The following is a 10,125-nucleotide window of genomic DNA, read 5'->3' on the forward strand; positions in this document are numbered from 1 at the left end:
TAAAAGCTCAAAACGGAGGTCAGGAAGAGTGAGATCAAAGAGCCGGTGGTTTTACGCTGATATTAAAACAGAAATGTAGTACTGAGAACACCAGGGGTCAGGGAAATCCCCGCTGATAAACTCTGGGCGGGATCTATGGAACAATAAGGCTGCTCAGTAATCTATTTCGAGAAGGCGGGGAAAGGAACAAGTTTCTGTCTGTTTTCCATGACGGGAACATAAGCAAAGTTTAACCAGGATGTTTTTGGGATTCCACTTGACGGGCGGTTCCGTCATTAAATCTGTATCGGAAATACGCAGACCGTGAATATTACCAGCTCTGTTTCATTCATTTTAAATCGGAAGGTGCGTTCCCAGCGGCGACTCCTCGTCGGGAACAGGATTATTAGAAACAGATCATACAAGGGGTGGGTCACACGATATGTCCTGCTTCCCCTGTCCACCCTGAATCGTATGGAATGTCACTTTTGCAGTTATTTGTTCTCTCATATAACACCCCTGTATTTTCCGCAATACCTAACTCTTACAAATGTTTGGACTGAAAACGAGAACTAAAAAAAATCTTGCCTCAGCCTTGAATGCATTCCTAACGATCCCAACACTCGACAGTCAGTGAAATACTCCTGAAGCATAGTCATTGTGGTAAACGTAAGAAAGTGTGTTCTTAGTCTATTGCACAACAGAACTCCCACTAGCCAGCGATTATTTTGTTTGATTTTAGCTGAGGGGAAAAGAGCATTTCTCTGGAGAAGGTGGCAAGGAGGATAGGTCGCACGTTTAGGTGTAGTCTACCATAGCAGGGATTTTGTCATGGTCCCACCCCTCATCAGTACACTATACCGCACCATTTAGTAAGGACGTAAAGCCACTGGGGAAGATGCAGAAAAGATTTGCAAGAGTGGATTTATGGTTGCGGATCTTCAGTTTTGTGGATACGTTGGAGAAACTGGGACTGTTCTCCTTGGGTAAAGGCCGGGTGAGGGGAAATTTGATAAAATTTAAAATCTTGAGGATTCTGAACAGAGTAGATGCAGAGAAAGAACTCTTTCTAGGATCTGGATCCGCAATGAACAGCTTTAAGATGATTGGACATAACAGCGACACAAGGCAAAACTTTCCTATCCACCTAGTGATGTGGGGACTGTGATGTTTCCACATTACCAATGCCAGAGGTTGTGGTGGTGTTAATATTTGTATAGCAACAGGAAAAATGCAGGAGAGTTCGATTAGCTGAGTTGCTCCTGCAGAGACCTGGCACAGACAAGATGGGCTGAATGACCTATTTATGACATGTCAAGTGGATCCAAACTAGGCTCAGTGCTAAGAAACAAAGGATTGTGCTGAACTGACACTTCTGTGAATGGAAGGCCGTGACTAATAGGTTTCCATAGGGGTCAGTAGGGGGTGCCATGCTGTTCGTGGTATATTCCAATGATTTAGCTTTAATCGGGCGTGGGGATTGTGGAAAGAAGTGAGGGAGGAATCATGATTAAGAAGTTTACGCACGATAAATACAAAAAAAGACATACAGCTCTTGTTCACAATAGTACAGAAATGACTTGATGACACTAAAGCGTACAGAAGAGTTTTATGAGGTTATTACCAGGAAAATAGAATTTTACTGTGGAGAAAGATTGGATGGTTTGGGTCTGTATGAGAGGCTGAAGGGAGCTATAACTACGATGTAGAAAATTATGGCAGAGTCGCTCAAGAGAACCTATTTCCATTAGCTGAGAATTGATCATTGAACACTTTCTTTTAAAGGTAGAACAGCGAATGAGTAGTTGAGGATTTTTTTTTCATTTAGAGGATAGTGGGTCTCTGAAATTCACTATCTGGAGTGATGATAGAGATGGAAATCTTTAGTACGTTGAAAAAAATACTTGGCTATGGACTTGTACCATTATACACTGAGTTGTTAGCCATGAGCTGAAAAGTGGGAAAAGACTGGATAACTCTTACAACCGGCAAAGATATGAAGGACAAATGTACATTATTAAATATACAAATGAATTAAGACCAGAAATAGTCCACTCAGCACATTGAGCCTGCTACACCATTCATTAAATCATGGCTAGCCTGAATACTTATTATTACTTGCAATAACCTTTCACCCCATTGCTTGTCAAGAATCTATCTACCCCCAGCACGAAAAATATTCAAAGACACTACTTCCACTGCTAACTAAGGAAATGAGATCCGTATATTTCTGGCAGTATTTGAAAAAAAAGGTTTCCATATCTCAGTATTAATTGAACCTTATTTTGAAATAGTTATATCAAATTCTAGATTCTCCCAAGAAGAAACATCCTTTCCATCTGTACTCTATCAAGACTCCCCAGGCTCTTACAAGTTTCAATTGATTCATCTCTTATTCTTCTCGACTCCAGCTGATACAAGCCAATCCTGTCCAAACTGTTCTTATTAGACAATTTACTAATTCCAGGTCTTAGTCTGGTAAATCTTTGCTGGACTATTTCCAATGCAATTGCTTTCATCCTTAAACGAGGAGACTAATAGTATATACAGTAGCCGAGATCTGGTATCACCATGCCATGTACAACCAAAGTAATGCCTCCCTACTTTTGTCATCAATTCCCCTTGCAATATGCATTAACCATTATTAATTACTTGCAGTACATGCATACTAGCTTTTTGTAATTAATGTAGTAGGAGAACCAGATTCCTCTGCGTCTCCGGTCTCTGTAATTGATGCTTTGTTTTTTTTAAAATCCTTCCTGCAGAAATGCACAGTTGCACATGGGAAAACATTATACCCAATTTGCCCAATTTTTGCCCACGCGCTCAATTTATCTATATCCTCTTGTAGTTTCCTTATGTCTTCTTCTCAACTTATTTTCTTACCTGTCTCTGGACCATCAGCAGATTGAGCAATCATGCTTTTCCTGTCCCTTTATCCAACTCATTTACATAATGTATAAAAATTTGAGGCCCTATCACTGACCCCCTATGGCATACTAGTCATTACATCTTACTGCCAGTAAATTACCAATTTATGCATGTTCTTTGCTACCTGTTAGCTAGCTAAACTTCTATCCATGCCAATATGTTGTAACACATGCCTAAAGCTTTACATTTTGTAATGACCTTTGATTTGGCACCTTATCAAATTCCTTCTGGAAATTGAAGCATGGTGCATCCCCTTTATCCATACCTCAAAGAACACCAATTACTTGGTTAATTATGAATTCTACTTCATGAAACTGTATTAACTCTGAACGATCAGCCACCTGGGATTTCTGACTAAAAATTGCTGTAAATGTTTCAGCATTATCTTTTGCACTGATGTGTTGGGCTCACCCTTCGTTAAGGATGAGGATATTTGTGGAGTTTTCTCCACCAGTGAGTTGTTTAATTGTCCATCACCGTTCACGACTGGAGGCAGGACTGGCTCGATGTTCAAATCATTGATATATTGTGAGCAACTGGGCCCTAGTATAGATCTTTGCTCTACTTGTCTAGTCAGTCACAGTGTGTAATTATGAGAAGAACACTTGTTTTCGTACTCACTGTTTTCTGTCTGTTGATTAATCAGCAATCCATGCCAGCACATTACCTCCTATCCCATGTGCTCTAACTTTACTAAGCAACTTCCTGTACCCCCAGTGTTCTTTATCATAATCCTTCTGAAAATCTGTGCACATTATATTAATAAGAGGCCTTGTGCACTGCGGTTGCATTTCTACCTCTAAGCTGGAAGGTTCAAGCCCTGTCATTGGAAATGTGTCACAACATGTCTGAACATGTTGATTCAAAATACCTACTGTGTTCAGTGACTCTCACTTTTCAATTCTGTTAGTAATATTCTCAAAAACTCCAATAAATTTGTTGAATATGAATTTCCATTCAGAAATCCATGCTGACTGTGCCGCCCTAGTCACTTTTATCCAAGTGTCCATTTATCACTATCTTTATAACAGATGAGCAGCATTTTCCCTGTTACTAATGTAAGGCTGTCAGGTCTGCAGTTCCCTGTTTATTCGCTTCCTTGTTTCTTCAATAGTGTAATGAAATTTGCTACTTTCCAATCCATTGGAATCATTCCAGAATCTATGAAGCTTTGGGAGGTGATCACTTGACTATCTAGATTATCTCTACAGCCACTTCCTTCAACACTCTATGGTTTAGACTATCAGATCCCAGAAACTAATGAACTTTCAGCCCTATTAATTTGTTGAATACAACTCTCTCACAAATGCTAATTTCCTACAACTCCTCATTCTCCCTGATTTTCTCAATCTCTAATTCTGGAACGTTGTGCTTTCTTCTGTGCCATCACAGAAGCAGCAAAATCTTACAGGAGTCTGAGTCATGTTGACTATGATGAAATTGGTGGTAGAAATGGTTGAGAAATATAGTGGGGCAGATGTCAATGTCCAGAGCATCTCCCTCCACCTTGTGTCTGTCTGGCAAGTGGATCAGCAAATTTCTTGCTAGGCAGCAGCTAGTTGCTAATGAAACAGGATTATTGCTCATCATGGCCCAATATGGCCCAACTCACCTCATTAATATTCGCCTTCCTATCTTAGCAAACATGAATTCAGCTTCCTGCTAGCTCTGAAGGACCTCCATGTTCAATACCAGGCACCAACATCTCATTGCACATTCCATTGTCATTGGCCACGTTAATGAACATCATAGAATCCATACGGTGCAGAAAGAGGCCATTTGGCTCATTACCAACACTCCGAAGAACATCCCACCCAGACCCAGGTCTCCCCGCTCCCCCCCCCCACCTTATCTCCATAACCCCACATTTACCGTTGGCTCATCCATGTGCCGTGAACATCCCTGGACATGATGAAGCAATTTAGCATAGTCAATCTACCTAACGTGCACATCTTTGGATTGTGGCTGGAAACTGGAGCAACCAGCAGAAAACCACAGACAGAAAGTGCAAAATACACACAGTCACCCAAGGCTGAAATCAAACACTATACACTGGTGCTCAGAGACAGCAGTGCTATCCACTATGCCACCCTTGGGCATCCAATATGTGCCAGTGTCCAAGGACCTTTATGGCACATTGATTATACATTTAAAGAACGTTTCTGCAGTTCAGTGCCACGCCTCAGGTTACATCAGCAACTATTACTGTAATGCTGCAACAAAGACATTGTGCAGTCAAGGGCATGCATTCAGCTCATGGACAGGATCAGGCTGCATCTCTGGGCCATTTGCTCATTGTTATTGTGTACATTCGCTATCAGTTGACATGGATGCTCAAATTGTCTTGCCTTGCATTGTCTTGATTTGCCTTTTTACTCTTTAACCTCTCAGCCAGAGAGAAATGAGGCTCAGATTTCTTTTGTCGTGCTTTGATGTTTGGTGAAGGCACAAGGTCAGGAAGCTTGCCACAGTTGTGAACAGGTCTCAATCAAGTCAAGGGGAAATCACCTTTGCTGTGGGGGTATGGCACAGTAGGTCAAAGGCAGTCTCTGATGCCAGATCATTGCTCAGACATGTTCTGTCAGCCGCGTGGAGTGATTCAGACTGAAAATAATCTCCATGTAAAGAGTGTGGAGCTGAATGTCAAACAGCAGCCCTTGCCCCTCCACCCTTCTTGAGTCTTTCCTCCTTACTGGGGGCTGTTTTCTTCCTGAAATGGGAGATAAAAGCAGGTATTTACGGTGGCACTGCTGTTACCTTTGCTACAATTGGGGAGTTGCCTCAAGCGGATGAGTAGGCAGCACAGAGGATATACAGGGGTTTGGGCTGGGTGACAGAGACTGAGGAAAGATGTGATAGGCTATAATGAAAGTTGTATGGCATGAGCCTTGTTGGGAGGTGGGTACATTAGCAGAGATAGAGTGTGTGTGTGAGGTAGTGAAGAGAAGATAGTGACTGGTGGAGTGGAGAGAGTCATTGACTATTCCTGCATTGCTGTGCTCCAGATGGATAAGAGTGTAACCTGGTGAGCAGCCTTGGACCAGGGCTGGCATGGTCTAGCATTGTGGCATGATTCACAGGTACTGGGGGAAGACAAAGCTGCCCTTGCACTAACGCATCCACCAGGACCTCCAAGTGCATGGTCTCAAAGTGGAGTGCTGATTTCCCACAATAAAAGCAAAATACTGTGTCAATCTGAAATAACAAAAAAATCAAATTCCTGTGAAGAAATTCAACAGGACTGGCATCATTTGCGAGAAGGAAACAGAGTTAATATTTCAAGTTTGATATAACTCAACTTCATGTGACTCCAGACCTACAGTAATATGTGGTTGACCCTCAAATGCCTTTCAAGTGGCCTAGCATGCCACTCAGTTTATCAAATACTGTGAAGTCTCACATGGACTGCAGTGGTTCAAGGAGGCAACTCATCACCCCCTCCTCAAAGGTAACTAGGGATGAACAATAAATGCTTGCCAGCCAGCAATGCCCATGTCCCATGATTGAATAAAAAAACTGGTAATGAAGCCTAGCCCACTGGTCACGCATCCTCATCCTAATCTCTTAAAGCACTCAGACCCCTCACAGTCACCTCCTGACTGGACAGGGTTCTTCCTCACCGACTTGACTGTCCCACCTACTCTACTCCTCCCCAAAGACAACCCTTTGATGCTGCCTGACCCGATACCAGCTACCCTTCCCAACCCTGCAGCCTTGCCTAACCAAGCAGTCCATCACCTACCTAGCCTCCTTATCCATAAACAACCTGCCACCCTTATGCCACACTTGCCTCACATACTTTCACAAAAGCTGTCAATGTGTCTTGCTGGGCTGCGGGTTATTTAAACAACAGAACACAGTTCACTGACAGCTGCAAAGGTAGTTTATACAATGATTAATTTTCTGCTGTGGATTTCTGGACAGGTTTACAACAAGAAGCCCATGTCCTAGAATTTCCAGTGCCAAAAATGCCTAAAATTAGGTAGGTAAATTTTAATCAGCTCAGGGACAGAAATAGATTTTCCACCCAGATAGAATATCTGGGCCAATTATTTATATGGTAACAGCCAGCAGGCAGCTCAGTCGCTCAAGAAAATCTGTGTGGGACAACAGGGAAAAAAAAAGTGAAATACAAGAATCAAAATAAATTGCCGTTGCGCTTATGTTGATGTTCCTATGTTATCTCTTAAATACAATTTAATTGGAATTTCAATAATTGCACTATTGGAATTACAGAACAAGTGGTCTGGTTGACAGACATCCAAATGTATTGTAATACTCAGTAGTGGCAAAGCGAATGACTAAAATAGAATAATACCAACTCCACAAATTCTGCTTCCATTACAATAAGACAGGGTGTGTTACATTCCGAGACAGTAACACACCCACAGTTGCTATGAGATTGATAGCAATATTCCCTGATAACATTGTCCAGCACTTATGTGAGTCTATGCACAACAATCTTGTCACTTTGCAAGTAAATTCGATCAAAATGTTTTGGCAGGCTCAGTTTTTCCATGTCATTTTTCCTGTTTTGCACTTCGAAGTCCAGATGTTAATTGTAATTAATGTAAATTATTGAATAAAAATCAATTATTATCTCACATTTCATGCAATATAAACATTGGAAACATATTTTACCATGTCATTTATTAATTCATGGTGCTCTGTGCAGTCAAGTGTGAGGTTGTATGCCATTTTCACTTAAGCAGTACCATATGTATGACCATAAGAAACAGAACAGAGTCACATTTATTAAATTCAATCACCATGAATTTCTGGAGGGTTTCTCCCAATTATGTAAATTCTGCCATTTTTTTTCTCAAGCAGTACTCTTTGAGCAGCTTAGATTAATGATTGTATCAACTGGTATTAGCTGAGCTCTCATGCTGCCAGATTGATGGCTACCAGTTTTCCAAAGACTATTGCCATTCACTGTTTTATCAATGTTTATTTAAAATCCATAGAAAAGCTGAGGAAGGAAAAATATTCAGAGATCACGTTGCTACCAACCTTTTGGTTTTTCAAAGTCAATTGTTAAGCCATACCGTAGTATACTGAATAAGATGATGTCCCTCATAGCCTATGACCCAATCACTTGTGTACTCTATTGAGTCCATGACGGCCAGAGTTTAAAAGAGTTTTTCCCATCTCTGCTAATTTTGAGTACTTTTGTAGCTATTCTGTTTGGAACATCACTATCAATGTTTTGCAGTTATGAACATGATTATCTGTTTGAAAAAAATGCTGATTACTATAAAATTAGCTAAAAAGTGGGAGATACAGGTTGGTGGTGGAAGTTGCTTTTCGGTCTGAAGGCCTTTGACCAGCAGTATGCCACAGTGATCTGTGTCATGTCATCTGTATAAATGATTTGGACACAAACATAGCGGGTATGGTCAGTACACTTGCAGATGACACCAAAATTGGAAGAGTAGTGGACAGCAAAGAGTTACAACATGACCTTGATCAGACGGCCTAGTGGGTCAAAGAGTGGCAGATGGAGTTTGATCTAGATAAATGAGAGGTGGTACATTTTGGTGGGAAAACCAGGGCAGGACTTGTACACTAAATGGTAAGGTCCTGGGGAGTGTTGCCGAAGAAAAGGATCTTGGAGTGCACGCTCATAGTTCCTTGGAATTGGATTCACAGGTAGACAGAGTAGTGAAGAAAGTGTTTTGTATACTTGCCTGTAATGGTCAGTGCATTGAGTCTAGGAGTTGGGAGGTCATGTTGCGGCTGAACAGGACATTGGTTAGGCCATTTTTGGAAAACTACATTCAGTTCTGGACTCCTTGCTATATGAAGGATGTTGTTAAACTTGAAAGGGCTCAGAAAAGATTTTCAAGGATGTCACCAGGGAGGAAAGTTTGAGAAAAGGGAGAGGCTGAATAGACTGTGGCTATTTTCTCTGAAGTGTTGGGGTTTGAGGGGTGACCTTGTAGATGTTTATAAAATCATGAGGGGCATGGATAGGGTAATAACCAAGGACTTTTTCCCAGCATAGGAGAGTCCGAAGCAAGAGGGCATAGGTTTAAGGTGAGAGGGGAATGATTTAAAATGGAGCTAAGCTGCAACTTTTTCATCCAGAAGGTGGCATGTAAATGGAATGAGGGCCAGAGGAAGTTGTGCAGTCTGGTACAATTATACAATTTCAAAGGCATTTTGATTGATATATCAATAGGGAGGGTTTGGAAGAGTATGGGCCAAATGCTGGCAAACTGGTCCAGATTAAGTTAGGATATCTGATCGGCATGGATGAGTTGGACTGACGGGTCTGTTTCTGTGCTGTATATCTTTCTGACTTCATGATTCTAAAAGTATGGCAGCACTTACTGCATCTCATGTGTAAGCTTTTGTGCTTTTTCATAGTTTGTGGGTAACACTGGCTAGGTCAACATTTGTTGCTTATCTCTAACTCGCCCTTGAGATGGTGATGGTGAGCCAGCATGAAGCACTGTAGTCCATAAATTTGAATTAGCAAATGTCAGCAGATTACAAGGTGAGTAGCAGGACCTTGCTTGGAGATTTTGCATTGAAGTTCAGGGATACTCTTCTGATGAGAACAGTGTGTAACGTGGATTTTATATATTACATAACAAGTAGTGCCACAAGGTCATTTTATGCATTTACCTCCATCTCTCTGAATCCAGTTTGGCTTGATCAACACATTTATAAATGTTAATTTATCATCTATAGCCTGATGGCACAAAATCTCAGACAGTCCACAGAAATATGATAAATTTTAAAAATATTGTTCGTGTTATTCTCATCACTGTTGTGGGTAGGATAAAAGAGTATCATTTTCTAACAAGGTTTCCATATAACCTGAAAATAATATTGGATCTTGTTGGGATATTTATGCCATCCATGTTGACACAAAGCATACCAGAAGTATGTCATTGAACTGCTTGATCCTCCTTTGCCGTTCAGGTAAATCTGGGCTAATTTGAACCTCAACACTATTTACTCACCTTGACTCTTAATCCCCTAGTTTAAGAAAAGAAATTGATCTGCATGTTGAAGATTTCAAATGATCCAGCATCCACAGCCTTTTGGGAAAAAGGTTCCAAATTTCTACGATCTATTATGTGAATATAAGTGCATCCTGATTTCACCCCTAAATTATTGAAGTTCATATTTTAAGATTTTTATCCCTTTGTTTGGAATTTACCATCTTAGGGTATAGTTTCTCCATATCTTACACATCAAATC

Source organism: Stegostoma tigrinum, chromosome 7 (genome assembly GCF_030684315.1).
Source record: "Stegostoma tigrinum isolate sSteTig4 chromosome 7, sSteTig4.hap1, whole genome shotgun sequence".
In the NCBI taxonomy this organism is placed as follows: Eukaryota; Metazoa; Chordata; class Chondrichthyes; order Orectolobiformes; family Stegostomatidae; genus Stegostoma; species Stegostoma tigrinum.